The 16,435-nt window shown below is 38.7% G+C and overlaps 1 long non-coding RNA gene and 1 pseudogene across 1 annotated transcript in view; one reads left to right on the plus strand and one right to left on the minus strand.

Annotated features, from left to right (window-relative positions):
- LOC110744023 overlaps nucleotides 1–16,435 on the minus strand; it is a 124,983-nt gene that overhangs the window by 47,485 nt on the left and 61,063 nt on the right. The window lies entirely within an intron of this gene.
- On the plus strand, nucleotides 6,834–10,280 carry LOC101019065 (annotated as a pseudogene).

Raw genomic sequence — 16,435 nt, forward strand, 5'->3', positions numbered from 1 at the left:
GGGAATAAATCTGATTCCTCAAAATGAATTGTTTTTCCTTCTTCAAGCGGAATTTCCTAGGCCCACATGTGGAATTTTAATACAATACCTTACTGTTGCATTATTTTTGTGTCTGTAAGAGATGTTAATTTAATGGAGTAGTATCATCACAGATGTCTAAAGACAAACCACTTCTGTATTATTTATTTATTTATTGTGGTAAGAACACATACATAATATGAATTCTACCCTACTAACAATTTTTAAAATTTTTAGTTGTCATGTAGTTATACATATTTATGGGTATAATTTAACAATTTGGTACTTGCATATGTTGTACAATGATCAAATCAGGGTAGTTAGTATATCCATTGCCTCAAGCATTTATCACTTCTTTGTGGTGAGAGCACTCAAAGGCCTCTCTTCTGGCCACTTTCTAATATATAATAACTTACTGTGCAGCATAGTCACTGTTCCATGAAATACAGCCCCAGACCTTATTTCTCTCATCTTATTGTAACTTTGGAACTGTTGACCCACCTCTCCCCATCCTCCTCTTTTCCCCCTCCTTTTCCCAGTCCCTGGTGATGACTGTTACACTCTCTATAGCCGTGATATCAATTTTCTTTATTTTCTAGCTTCCACATATGGCATTTATCTTTATGTGTTTGGCTTGTTTCACATAACTTTGTGACTTCCAGGTTCATCTATGTTGTTACAAATGACAGGATGTCATACTTTTCATGGCTAAATAGTCTTCCACTGTATATGTGTGCATCTATACAAACACATATACCACATTTTGCTGAGCCATTCATTATTGGGCACTTAGGTTGAGTCTATATTTTGGCTTTTGTAAACAGTGCTGAAATAAACACGGGAAGGCAGATATGTCTTTGACATACTTCATTTACTTTAGGTATAAACCTTTCAGTGGGGATTGCTGGATCTTGTTCTATTTTCAGTTTTTTGAGAAACCTCTGTATTGTCTATACTAATTTTCAAATCTACCAAGAGTATACAAATGTTTCCTTTTCTCCATCCTAACCAAGACTTGCTTTATTAGGCATTTTGGATAATAGCAGTTCGAGGATAAGTGAAGTATCTTATTGTGGTTTTGATTTCCATTTCCATGATAATTAGCAATTTTGAGCATGTTTTTCACATACCTGCCAGCCATTGGTATGACTTCTTTTGAGAAATGTCTATTAAACTACTTTGCCCATTTTTAAATCAGATTTTTTGGGGGTTTCTGTCGAGTTGTGTAAATTTTTTAATATATTCTGGATATTAACTCCTTTGTTAGATGTATAGTTTGCAAACATTTTCCCCTATTCTACAGGTTGTCACTTTCTTCTGTTATCAAGATCCTTTGCTGTGAAAAAGCTCTTTAGTTGGATGTAATACTATTTGTCTATTTTTTGTCTTGTTGCTTTTACTTTTGAGGTCCTTATTTTTTTTAAAAACAATCCTTGCCCAGCTAGATGTTGTGAAATGTTTTGCCTATGTTTTCTTCTAGTAGTTTCACAGTTTTTGGGGTATACATTTAAGTCTTTAATCCATTTTGAGTTGACTTTTTAATATGGTAAGAGATGGATATCTAATCTCATACTTTTGAATGTGGATACTCAATTTTCCTGGCACCATTTATTGAAGAAACTGTCTTTCCTCAATGTGTATTCTTGGCACCTTTGTCATTTACAGTATAGTATCATTACCTATAAGCACGTTGTATAGCAGATCTCTAGGGCTTTTTAATCTTGCTTACCTGGAATGTGATACCTATTAAATAATAACTTCCCAACTCCTTGCAACCTCTGCCTCATGCTTCCCTTAGCCTCTGGCAACCACCATTCTATTTTTAGCTGGTAGACATTTGACTGGTTTTGATGCCTCATATATGTGGAATCATGCAGTATTTGTTCTTCTATAACTGGCTCATTTGATTTAGCATAATGTCCTAAAGTTTCATCCATAGTGTCAAAAATAGAAAGACTTTATGGAAGAATTTTAAGTAAAGACTATCCAATGTATATTCTGTCATAAAGTAGCGAAAAAGGCCCAAAGATCGCTGCTTTCTCTCCTTGGCATAGAAGGACAAGATATTTCTGCATTATCTGTGGTCTTACGATTTGTCAGTTCAGTCAATAAAGAGAAGAACAGAGAGACCAGTGAAAAGTTATTACCTCTCTGAAACTCAGCTTTCTCATCTGAAAAAAGGGGAATGATAAGAAAACATCTCCAGGTACTTCTTAGATTTGACCTTTGAGTCTCATCGGCTGCTATGAGATGTTAACACAAGCAAACAAAAGAACTAAAAACGATGACAGGAGGAAAGTAGTGTTTCTGTTGGACCTTTGGCATTCTCCTCGGCATCTTCAGCTGAGCTTCAACAGTAACTAAAAACGCTATTTTTTCATGTCTTATTTGGGATCAAGTAAATATTAGCTATGAAAATACTTTATAAATAAAAAAAGTTCTTTGCAGTAGTTAAATTTTTTTTGAAAGTAAGAACAAACAGCATTGGCTAAATGAAGTTAAATAAAAGATAAACATACACTGAAACAAACAAAAGCAAGGGTGAGTAAAACAAAATAAAATTATTGGCAGGTTCTTGAAAATTTTTAAAAATATTTAAGGAATTATATAACCTTGAGAAGGCCATTAGAAGCAAGACTTTCTGTAGTACACTACTGCTAACATGATACAGCAACAAGGCAAGTGATACAATTAAAATTCCACCTTCTAAGGAGATAGAATCTGAATGGCCTAATTTGGATCAGGTGTCCTCCTGGGTCTGTCCAATTTGGCAATTGTAGTGACATGGTGACTTGTCACTAGCACTGGTGGCCTGGATCTGCAAAGAGGCCCCAGTGTCCACAACAAGGTAAAGTGAAGTGGAACAGCAGCTCTACCTGAAACACATAATAAAATGTATTGTTTCTCAGCAAAAACAATTATGTAAATATATTATATAAACAAACATTATATATATAATTATATATAATATAAATGTGTATGTATATATATATAAATTGAGTAGCTCAATACATGAGAAAAAAAGAGAGCTCTTGGACATTTCTGCACCAGTCAGATTACTCTATTGAAGCCCCAAGATGGCCTTACCCCCATGTTTTGTATCTAAATATCTCATACAGACTAGGAAAAATCTATTAGATCACCATATATAGTACTTGAGAACAAATACTTTGATAAACATTCAGGTGATATACATGTAAACAACAACACCACAATATCTCTATCCTCTTAGAAATTAAAATTCAATGGAAATTTAAAATCTCAGAAATTAAAATCTAATAAAGGGGCAATGGAAATTCAGTGCAAAAGTCAAAGGCCATGGAGTTGGGATTCTGGTTTATTATCTATGCCTATATATGTGTGTGTGTGTGTGTGTGTGTGCGCGCGCGTGTATGGAGAGAGAGAGAGATATATAGATATATCATATATACCTAGGCGCGTGCGCGCACACACACACACACACACACACACATATATATATATATATGCAGAATATAATAAAGTTTTCTAAAAATTTTATTAAAATGTTAACCAGGGCACAGAAACATTAATGAGCTAATAATAACCATGAACACCTGATTTAAAAGACTGATTATTTGGAGGATCTAGAGAAGTTTCAGCTTACTTCATGGCAGATGGAATTTTAGTGGTGTACCTCACCAGCAGCACTACAAAAGGAATAAACCTGTGATCCTGGAATTAGAATCCTGGGACCTGTCCACTCTGTCCACTTTTTCACCCCAACGCAAACTCTGCAGCATCCAGAAAAATAAGAAACTGCTAGTTTTAACATGAGAATTTTATTGTTTCAGAAAAATTATAAAGCTTCTACTTCTCTATCCTTGCATTACATATTCTATAACTACATAGATAGCCAAGGATTGCCATTCATTATAAGCATACATTGATAGTGCAGAGGGCAGTGTCTGTCCCAATCCATGTTTCCTTGTCCTATCTTTGAATTAGCTCATCTGCAGTTCTAGTGGATAGTTACCAGCAAGGTGACAGTGTCTCTGTCTCTCTACATCTTTGCTTCAATGCTTGCTTTGGCCATGCAGGCTTGGTCTGACCTGCAAGTCCAACTCAAAAGTGTAAGAGAGCTAAAGCTGCCAGGGTCAATGTTTACCACCTGGGGGATGGGAGTCAATGGATAAATGACCTCAGACTCTCCAGGCTTGTCTAGAAAAGCTTGAATGTTTCTCAGAGAGTCCCTTGTGGTTTTCGAGTTCCAGTTGTTTAGAATGGTAAGCCACTCACCAATGTACTCTATTGTATTTTCTCTTCTCCTATTTCACTTTCACACTCCCTATCTGGAATCATCTCTCAAATAAACTACCTACTTCCAAGTTGTTGTATCATGGTCTGGTCTAAGACAGACAACCAGATTGTGATAGAGAAAGAGAGAAATGGAGAGACGAGAATTGTCTGTAAAATGGGGAGAAGTGCCAAGTTCCTATAATATCATTCTAGATAACATGAAATAGGTAGCGTTTAAGATGAGGTAAACACTATTTGCAAACTTTCTAAGAAATGCAGTTTTTATGTTCTTGGGCTCAGAATGCCATTTATAAGGACAAAATGTTACTTGCACCAGAATTCAGTATATTGAATTGCATAAGGAAAGATCTGAGTATTAGCAGATTATAGACCCAGAACAGGACCTGTCCAGAGCAATTATATCATTTATGAAATATGAACACTTAAATAAAAGAAGAAGAAGCAAAATGAGAGGGTTTTTTTTTTTTTTTTACTCAAAACAAATGCACTTTTTGATGCTGAGTTTCTTGGATGGGTGGTGCATAATATCTCCGTTAGGATCGATGAATGTAGTTATTATCGATGACAATTATGTGTCTATACATACACTTAGGTCTCACAGAAAAAAGTCTACTCATAGTAATACATTTTTAAAAAATACATTAAAAGTCAGAAAATAGCAAGAGGCAGATGTTCCAAACTCTTGGGACCAAGACTAACAGGGATAAGAAATTTCTGGATCAACACTGCAATAAATGAAAATCTACATGATGCCACACACTAGGGAGACATTAACTTCCTCTTGCATCTGTTGGATATCAAAGCTATTGATCAGTAGAGACTTGCCTAGAGGGATTTCAACTATGAAAAATACTCTGCAATGAATAAGTGTTTGTAGAAGAGACTCTTAATGGGGGATTGGAATACAGGATAAATCTCCCGTGCATATAGGACCTAGTGATGGCAAAATAAAGTTATTTATTGATGTTCACTACTATAAATATGTGCATGTTCCACAACCTTTGCTAAAATTCTTATACATATCTAATCCAGCTATTTATGGAATTCTAGGATTTGCAAGCATGCAGAAATAGCTAAAATAAAGATAGATGGATGTATAATAATCTTGAAAAAATTATAACTTTGGAAACCTCTAATAGTACATTGAAACAAAATAAAAATAAGACTCATTGCTGTTGACATATGGACATTTTTTCCTCTCTCTCAAGAAGGGAAGATTTGGATTTTCTTTAAGATTGATACTGCTATTTTTTGAAACATTTAGTAGATGTCTTTCTATTAGCATAAATATATATTTCTTTCTACCTGGCCAAGTAGAAACGAATAGACTCAGGAAAATATAAGAAAATAATCATTCCTTGAAAAGTAGAAACTGAACCAAAAATAAAGACAGATTGACACCAATGATCATACACAGCATGCTGGTAAAAAGATCAGCTGACACTGTACACCAAAATAATGGGTTTAAATGATGGATGAGCCAAAAATCCCATGAGGTGAGATAATTGCTCAGATAGTATCTTTTATCTTCGAGGACATGAAATCTCTAGATTGTTGTATTAATGAAAGGCATTATAACCAGACACAATTATGTCAGTAATAAATTGAAAGAGAAAATTTTAAGAGCTAAACCTAATGGGCTTAGAGGCAGAGAGGGGAAGAAGAAAGAGAGAGAAATATTTTCCCTTATATATTATATCCCAGTGCACCATTAAATCTTTGCAAATATTGGCTTTTTGAGGACTTCTTTATGAAAAAACACAAGTCTCTTCGTTAAATAAAAACACTACTTCCTTCTGTTTATTGATAATTAATAGGTCTGGTTTTACATGAACAATTTTTACAGTGGGTTGTTTAGCTGAGAGAAAATAAAATTTAGGCAGATAATTAGAAATATTTACATATTTAAAAGGACTGAACTTTAAAAAATAATTTGATATATTCTTTCTGGTTCCAGGCAGTAGATCATGCAAAGGTTGAGAATTCATTGAAAGATATAAAAATAAGATTTAAAGAAAATAACTCTCCTTATCTATTTTTGATGTGAGGTAATACTAGCCTTGTAATACAAATTGGACAATGCCTCTTTTATTTGTTTTCTGAAAGAATGTTTTTGTCATTGAACGTTAAATAGAACTCACTTGTGAAACTGTCTGCTGTGCCAAGATTTTGATTGCATGTTTTATTTAAGTGAATAATTGAATAATTTACCTAACGGCACTAATTAATTACCAAAGCATGATTTATACTTTTTTTCCTTTTTATTTTTTTGTTTTAGAATTTTGGTACACTACTTGATTAACTATATGTCTAATTGTCTAGTTCATTTAAATTTTCAAATTTGTTGGCGGAAAGTTGTTTGTTGTATTTCTGTATCTTTTTAAATTTCTGTTTATCTGCGTCAATACTAGATTTCATATTTCTTATTATGTTTACTGGGGTCTATTCATTTTTCCTTCATGCACCCTAACAGAGATTTTTCTAGTCTTTCAATCATTTTGAAAATATTTATTTGACTTTGTTGTTTTCTCTTTTACATCTTTGGTTTACATGTCATTAATTTAGGTTATTTGTTTCATTATTTTTCCTATTGTGTGCTTCATTTTCAATTATTCCTTTCTTACTTAATATTTAAGTATTTTCTCATTTTGATTATAAGCATTTAGAGCCATAAATTTACCTCAACTCTTCAAGTAAGCTGCATTTCACATGTTCTAATATGCAGCATTTTCCTCCCACTTAATTATTTAAAATTCATAAATGATTGTGAATTCACAATTAAGTTATTTGTGAAACAGATAAATTATTTTAACAGCTTTTATAGGTATTTTGACAATAAATTGCAAATATTTAAAGTATACAATATAAGTTTTGACATATGTATACAGTCAGAAACCAGTCACCACAAGATAGTGAACATATCCATAACACCAGAAACTTCCTTGCGTTCCTCTATCTGTCCTTCATTGCCAACCCCAGCTCCAGACAACCAGTGATCTTTCCATCACTATAGATTTGTTTGCATTGTATAGACATTTTTTAAATGGAATCATGCAAGTAGCTACCCTTTGTTGTCTGGTTACTTTTATTCAGAACAATTAATTTGAGATTTGTACTTAGATTGATGAGTAATATCTTACTGTTTGGGCATATCACCATTTGTTTATCCATTTATCTGTTGCCTAACATATTTTTTTTCCAGAATGGTTGCAATATTTTAAATTTCCACCTGCTCTGAATGAAAGTTCTTAAGGTGCAACATACTTTTCAATACTTGGTATGTTCAGTTGTTTTAATTTCAAACATTCTAACCAGTGTGCAATGGTATTTGACTATAGATTTAATTTACAATTTCCTAATGACTAATGAAGCTAAGTGTATTTTAATGTGCTTATTTGTCATCAATAGATTTTTCACCAAGGGTCTATGCACATTTTTGCATATGTTTTTATTAGATTATTTTCTTATTATTGAACTTCAGTGTTCTTTATAAGTCCTGGATCCCATCTATCATCAGACATACCCTTTGCAAATATTTTCTCCCTGTCTGTGGCTTTTCTTTTCATTTTAATGACAGTTTTAGGAGCAGAAATTATTAACTTTGAAAAGGTAGTAGTGACACATATTGCTCGGAGGATGGTGGATGCTGGCTTGCACCATGTGGTTCCCAGCCACCTGTGTCCCCTCGTGTTTGGTTTCCTGCGTGACAACCAACTCTTGGAGATGGCCAAGAGGTTCACCAAAGTGACAGGAACTACACAGTAGGATGCCAACGCGTCTTCCCTCTTGGACATCTACAGCTTCTGGCTCAAGTCTGCCAAGGCCCCAAAGTGAAAGTTACAGGCAAATGGAGCAGTGACTAAGAAAGCTAAGAAGCAGCTAAGTGACGGCAGTGACGACAGCAGCGAGGAGGAGGGGAACAATCAAGGGCCCCCAGCTAAGAAGGCTGCTATACCTGCCAAGGGAACCAGTCTGCCTCAGCATCCTGAAAAGGCTGTGGCCAAAGCATCAGAGCAGCAGCGGTGAAGAATCTAGTGACAGTGAGGAGGAGACAAAAAACAAAAGCCTGTCCAGATGGAGTCAAGCCGCAAGCCAAGGCAGCCAAAGCTCCTCCTAAGAAGGCCAAGAAATCTGATTCTGATTCTGACTCAAGCTCTGAGGATGAGGCACCAAAGAACCAGAAGGCAAAGACTACACCTGTGGCAGCTAAACTCGGGCTAAAGCCATATGGGGTACTCTAGCTCCAGCAGCACCTAAAGTAGCCAATAGCAAAGCAGCCAGCAGCAGCTGCAGCAGCAGTGGTGACTCAGAGAAGGGGCGGACAGCAGCCATCCTCGAGAAGACTGTACCCAAAAAGCAAGTCATGGCCAAGGTCCCAGTGAAAGCAGCTGCCACCCCTACCCAACAGAGTTCCAGCAGTGAGGACTTCACCAATGAGGAAAAAGGGGACCAGAACCTTCCAAAAAAAAAAAAAAGCAAAAAACAGATCCCTACAGTTCAGTCCCCCGACCTTCTGCTCCTCAACCATAGAAGTCTGTGGGAACTCACACTTCCAAGAAAACTGCGGGGAAGAAACAGCTTGCGGAAAGCAGTGAAGACAGCATGGATGAATCTAACTCCAGTTCTGAGGAAGAGGAGAGACCCCTGTCTATGGGAGTCATCTCTGAAGCAACAACCAAATCACCTACAGCAAAAAGAAAGCAACAGAAATCTCTGCAGACAGCTCAGACCCCGACAGCTCTGAGGATAAAGGAGCTCCTCCCAAGCCAGCCAGTGCCACCAAGAATTCCTCAAATAAGCCAGCTGCCACTACCAAGTCACCTGCAGCAAAGTCAGCTGCAACTCCCAGGCAAACTGCAGTCAGTGGCCCGAAGTTTCTGACAAGAAAAGCTGACAGCAATTCCAGTGAGAAGAAGACAAAGATCACTGTGGCCACCCCTAAGCCCAAGGTGACTGCCAAAGCAGCTCCTGCCAGGCAGGTACTTCAGGATGGTTGGGTCTGCAGCTCTGATTCAGATAGCTCCAGGAGTGAGGAGGAAGAGAAGACATCTGAATCCCCAGTTGAGAAGAAGCCACAGAAGGCAGCAGCAGGCATAACCCCTTCCAAGCCAGCCTTGGAAAGAAGGTAAAGGCCGAGGGCAGCAGCAGTTCTTCCTCTGATGATTCCAGTGAGGATGAGGAAGAGAAGCCCAAGGGCAAGGGCTCTCCAAGTCCACACCCAAGGCCAATGGCACCTATGCACTGACTGCCCAGCATGGAAAAGCAGCTAAGAACAGTAAGGAGGAGGAAGAGAGCAAGAAGACAAGAAAAATGTAGCAGTGGCAGTTTCCACACCAGGTTCAGTAAAAAAGTAGAAGCAAAATGAGGCTGTCAAGGAGGCAGAGACTCCTCAAGCCAACAACATAAAGCTTCAGACCCCTAACAGAGTTCCCAAAAAGAAGAAAGGAGAAAAAAAGGCATCATCCCCATTCTAAAGGGTCAGGGAGGAGGAAATGGAAATGGATTCAGGAGTGGCAGACAACTTGATGCCAAAGGAGGTGCAGCTGGAGACTGAAAGAGTGAGCCAATCCGGTTTTGAAGTTCACCAAGGCAAATCCTTCTGGCACGAGAAAACTAAGAAGAAAGCAGGAAGGCTCAACCTCTGTCCAGGTCACTTTCGTTCAGTTTGGCAGAGAGTGACTGGGCCATCTTTGGTGAAGCAGGAGTGATGATCAAACACCACTCACTTTCTCCAGTGGACCGGAGAGCCCTCAGCTCTATAGGTTGGGGCCTTGATGAGGATGAAAGCTCAGAGTAGGTCCTAAGACTTTACAGTGGAACATCCCCTCTTGTCCTTTTCTATATTCCCAGTTTTGTGCAGATTTGTTTTTGAGTGTTAAGTAGCAGGGACAAAATAAGGGGAATGCTATTTTTTAAGAAAACTGATTTCTACTGTTGTCCCCTTCTTCCTTTTCTGTGAAAGTCCTCATACTAAGAAGTTTGTATATTTTATATTAAATCACTCCCTATTGATTTTTGTTGTGATTTTCAGAGGTAGAGCCCCATGGATAAAAATCTTAGCTATGGGCCAGAATACAGTAAAGGGTCGTATGTATGTCTTGTTACAGTTAGAAGAAAAATTCTGCCTTTGTGAGTGCACATGTCCACATTGCATCCCTCTCTCCCTCAAAATCCTAGAGAGGGATACTAAAGAATGGTTAATCTATATGCAATGCCTATTAAACATGCACTATGTACTTCATCCTCATTCACTGGGTCTGGGGCTGAAGACTGAGGCCAACGTGGACCTAACCTACTTTTTGGAATAAAATTTGTTGTTTTGTTACAGGCAAAATTCTGGTTTGGTGTGAATGCCTTGGGTCAGTCTGAATATATTTTTTCTGTAATTTCATCATTATTACATGATGTTTGCAATACATGCTTTGCTTTTTAATTTGAGAGCAAACTTTTCTACTGCTGAAAGACATTTTTTGACGACTTGACTATTGCTAATATTGAGTACTGAGTCGACTGCATTCTCTCATTTTTACATTATAGAGAACAAAATCACATTAATTTGAAAAATAAATATCACTTGGTATTTCCGTCTTGTCTCCAGAGGTGATACAGAATTGGTTTCATTAATTCCTACATGGCTGGGATCAAGAAAGTAGGAAACAAAACCTTTAAAACCTCAATTCTCAGTAGGAAGTAGGTTACATTAGGTGAATTTTTAGGTAATCCATATATGTTCTAATGGGTTTAGAAAGAACCTTACAGAGCATATTGCATGATAAACCTGAGTGGAGTGGGTTTGGGAGAATAAACTAACAGGATTATTGTGTCTTGTACTTGCGTAATTGACGTGCCCCCTTCAGAACCTGAACTGTTAGTAACAGTGGCAGTAACACCACCAACCAGTGAGCAGAGATACAGCTCTTAGGCCAAGCTGGACTCACCATATGGCTGTAGGAGGTGACTGACAAGCAGCAGTGCTTAGCCAGACCAAGACGAGGAGGGAGGAGTCAACAAGCTTTCTGGAGGCTGAGGGCTTCCAGTGGTGGGAAACTGTGCCCCAAGCCTTTATGGATGAGTTACAGGTCTTAACATTAGTCTCCTCCTGCATGGTTTCCACACCCACTAACTAACCTGATGATAACCTGGTTTTCCACGTGACTGCCTCTAGGAAGAAAATGTACTGTTCATGCTGACATTGGTATTTCAGTCTGCATGATAAAAGTTCTACATCTTACTACAAAATAATAAACTGGCTGGTTTATAATGGATCTTAGGAGTTTTATTGTTGTGAGTCTAAACCCCTTCCATTCCCTGCCCAAACCAGAACAACCTGGGTGGCAGGTAGAGGGCTGGGGTCCAGACCTGTGAATTCCCTGCAGAAGCTTCTTAGAAGCAGCTTACAGGCTTTTGGCCACAGCTTGTCTCATCGTGCCTTTTCCAGGCTATCTTCCAGCCTGGGCATAGTCTAAAACGGGGGTTCGCAAAATGACCTATGGGTCAAATCTAGCTCATGGCCTATTTTTATATTACCTAGGAGCTAAGAATGGTTTCTACATTTGTAAAGGTCTTTAAAAAGGAGGCATAATATGTGGCAGAGACCTTATCAATGGCCCACAGAGCCTAAAGTATTTAGGATGTGGCTGTTTACAGAAAAGGGGGCTCCTGGTCTAAATGAGTGATCTGTGAGACACCAGCTACTCACTGGAATCATCTGGGGAACTTGAAAACACTGCTACGCAGAGGCCCATTCTGAGATTTCTTAGTCCTCTCTGGTGGGACCTGGGTGCTAAGATTTTTTTTTTTTTTTTTTTTTTTTTAGACGGAGTCTCGCTCTGTCGCCCAGGCTGGAGTGCAGTGGCCGGATCTCAGCTCACTGCAAGCTCCGCCTCCCGGGTTTGTGCCATTCTCCTGCCTCAGCCTCCCGAGTAGCTGGGACTACAGGCGCCCGCCACCTCGCCCGGCTAGTTTTTTGTATTTTTAGTAGAGACGGGGTTTCACCGTGTTAGCCAGGATGGTCTCGATCTCCTGACCTCGTGATCCGCCCGTCTCGGCCTCCCAAAGTGCTGGGATTACAGGCTTGAGCCACCGCGCCCGGCCGCTAAGATTTTTTAAAGCTCCCAGGTGATTCTAATGAACAGCTGGCGTTGAAAACTACCTATCTAAGAGTATTTGAAAAGAAATGATTGGTATTTCCCCCATTCATGCTTCCATTTTCAAATGTACTTGTTAAAAATAATAACATAAAACGAAATTTTGTCTCAGTGCCATTTCCTGAAACCTGTTTCTCCTTCCAGACAGCTTTTAGGTATGCACTATTACATGCGTCCTCCCCTCCCTTTTCCTTGCACAAATGGGTTATATGTGCAGTGTTTTGCCACTTTTACAGGTCGTTTTACAGCAGAATACAGCAGCTCACTTTTAATGGCTCTGCTGTGTGGTACTCCATTGTGTGGAAATAACGTAAGTTATTTAAACTAATAGTTTATGGGCAGATGTTTAGGATGTTTGAGGGTTCTGCTGTTACAAATAGTGTTACAGTGGATAGTTTTATACAAGAGACTGAGTGTCTGTGTGTATTTTTTGTAGGACATATTTCTAAAAGTGATTACTGGTTCAAAGGATATGTGCATTTAACATTTTGATCACTATTGCCTTTCAGAATTATTGTACTAATGTATGGTTCCAGCAATACTGTACCAAAGAGCCTGTTTGCTTGTCCTCTTGCCAACAATATTTACCAAATTGATCTTTGCCGCTTTGATACATGAAAATGCTCTTATTGCTGTTTGCTTGTTTTTTGTTTTAAATTAACCATAAAAAATAAAGAAATTTACCTTTTTTTCTTTTGTGAACCATGCCGTTAGAGTCATATCTAAGAAATCTTTTACTAATACAAGGTTGCAAATATTTTCAACAATTTTTCTTCCAGGAGATTCGTATTAGTCATTTTGGATATTGTATTTAGATATATGATTTATTTTTAATGAATTTCTAAGTATACTTTGTAATGAATAGACTCATCTCCTTCATTTTAAAAGAAACAACAACATGCGTGTGAGGGAGTTCTGCTTCCAAATTCGCTGTGGTTAAACTGTAAGACTGGGAGCTAGAATCAATGAATTCAGGCCTAGCTCTACTACTTCCTTTTTTATTATTATTTTAGGACAGGTTCTTGCTCTGCCACCCAGGCTAGAGTGCAGTGGCACGATCATAGCTCACTGAAGTCTGAAGCTTCAACCTGCTAGGCTCAATCCATCCTCAAGCCTCAGCCTCCTGAATAGTTGGGACTACAGGCACACACCATCACGGCCGGCTACTTTTTGTACCTTTTTGTAGAGACGGGGTTTCACTGTGTTGCCCAGGCTGGTCTCAAATGCCTAGACTCAAGCAATTCGCCTGCCTTGGCCTCCCAAATTGCTAGGATTACAGATGTGAACCACCACGCCCAGCCTCTAATACTGAATGTAATAAGTATGATCATCAGCAGGTCACCTGACCCTTCTGAGCCTGCTACCTTATATCTAATGTAAGTGGGTGTGATTGATTGACTCCAAAGCTCCTTCTGATTGCTAAGATTTTCTCTTAACAGTAGTTGATATTTTTACTCATTATTGGTCTCATACAAAACAGCCAGCCATAAATTTCTTTGATGCTCTCTTTTTACTGTTTTACGTAGGTTAGCTTGGATCATCACTTTAATAAAATTGACTATTAAAATCTAGGCCGCTATATGGGATTATAAACCGGATGTTTTTCTTTTCTTTTTTCTTTTTCTTTTTTTTTTTTTTTTTTTTTTTTTTTCTTTTTTTTTTTTTTTTTTTTGAGACAGAGTCTTGCTCTTGTTGCCCAGGCTGGAGTGCAATGGCGCAATCTCGGCTCACCACAACCTTTGCCTCCCAGGTTCAAGTGATTCTCCTGCCTCAGCCTCCCGAGTAGCTGGGATTACAGGCATGTGCCACCACTGCTGACTAATTTTGTATTTTTAGTGGAGATGGGGTTTCTCCATGTTGGTCAGCCTGCTCTCGAGCTCCCGACCTCAGGTGATCTGCCCACCTCAGCCACCCAACGTGCTGGGATTACGGGTGTGAGTCACTGCCCCTGGCCCCAGAATATTTGTCTTGATATGATTGTGAGGTCTCTAGATTTAAAAATGCTTTATATTGAAAATTTTACATCCTGAAAAAAATGTACCTTTTATTTATTTCCCAATTTAAATATTTCAAAGGAATTTGTGCTCTATCAGAAAAGATTACACAAAACAAAAGACTTGTGACAATTCAGTTATTTAACCCTGTGACAGGTTCAAGGAAGCGCTCACACAGCTGTGAGGGGTTCCCACAGACAACGTAGTCATGACTGTTCTACTACTCCTTTTCTTGTCAATGAGGAAAGCAGAGTAAAGGTTTGCGGAAAATAGTTTAAAGAAGATATTTAACTTTACTGGATTGCAACATAAGGTCCTCATTTTGGTAACTATATATATTGTACGTTTCCCCTAGTTTTAGGAAAGGAAACTGCTTGTCTAAAATGGTGACAACTCAACCATATGTTGACAATTCCCTTGGCCAGTGGGAAGTCATGGGTTTCCTTTGTGTGATAGCAAGCTAGGGCTCATTAGATTCAAATTCCAGTGACATACAGAAGCTGAAACCCAAAACACACACTTGGCTGTGAATCCAAGAACATACATTTTCTACCAAGCCCTGCAATCATGGCAGTGAGAGTTTGGGGGATGTGCACAGTGGAAATACTAAGAGTTGGGAGCCCGATGATCTGAACTATGGTCCTAGGACCTACCATTGTGCATCCTAAGGCAATTCATGACAAGTATTTGGCTCATGTTTTTCCATTTGTAAGGGAAAAAAAGACTAAATAATATCTGAGAACATTAGAAATGATTTTGTAAAGCCAGTGGCAGAAAATTGATGCCTAAAAAAATTGCATCTATTGATTTACCAATGCTTTGGAGTAGCCCAAATTAATGTCAAAGGTGGACCTTGACTCTGCCTTCAGATATGCTCTTGGCTCAAGTTTGTATGAGTGTGAGAACCTTCTGCTTTTTTTTTTTTCCTAAGAAAATCTTGAATAGAGCTCTCTAATTCCACTCATGCTTGTAAACAATTCGCCTTACTCAAATGTTGTGGACACAGATGAGCCCTATGTTAATCACACCAAATAGCCACTTACGATATTTTTACTAAGGGGTACAACTTTTATCTCATGGCATCTCAGTTTCCACAGCTCAGATGAAACATAATGGTTATGCATGAGTATTGCTGTGGGCTCCCACACACATATCTTATTCCAAATAGTCCAAAGTGTAAAACTTCCTGTCAAAACAAGTCAGATCAGCAAAGGACTAGAAAGTTGACTCACTTGGTTTTCCCCTGGTGTGGTATCATGCAAAAGTATATCTGGTTCTTGTCACCTCCTGGACTCCAGGCACAGAGGTCCTAAAACTTTGAGGATTTCTGAGTGATAAGTATGTCTCCTGTTTTTGTACTGGGTCCCTTTTATTATACATGAGTTTATGATAATGAGGTGACTTAGAATGGGGCTTTATGGTCTTAGGGTGAGGCTGGTCAACAGAGAGACCCAGTGATTCTGGGTTGGAACATTCAGTCCCACCCACCAACCTTTTGGAAGATGAATGGGGGGCTACAGACTGAAATCTAAAACACTCTTTAAAAAATTATATTTAGAGAGCCTCAGAATTGGCAGATACATCCATGTTCTGGGAGGGTGGTGCCTCCAAATCCACAGGAGCAAAGCTCCTGAGCTCAGGCTCTCACCAAGCCTTGCCCAATGTACCTCCTCAACTGGCTGTGCATTCGTTTCCTTTATAGTAACCTGGTAACTGTGAGCAAAGTGCCATCCTGAATTATGTGAGCTGTGCTAACAAATCAGCCAACCTGAGGAGGGGGTTGTGGGAATTCCCAATTTATAGCTGGTCTGTGAGAAATATGGGTAGCTTCAGGATTTGTGTTTGGCATCTACAGTGGGGGCAGTCTTGTGGGACTCAGCTCTGAAAGCTGTGGAGCCCGATGCATACTCCAGGTAGCAGAATTGAATGAAATTGTTGGACACCCAGTAGGCATTTGGAGAATTGGTCATTGGTGTCAGAAAACAGCCCACCTTCCTA

Source organism: Papio anubis, chromosome 8 (assembly GCF_008728515.1).
Source record: "Papio anubis isolate 15944 chromosome 8, Panubis1.0, whole genome shotgun sequence".
Taxonomy (NCBI): domain Eukaryota; kingdom Metazoa; phylum Chordata; class Mammalia; order Primates; family Cercopithecidae; genus Papio; species Papio anubis.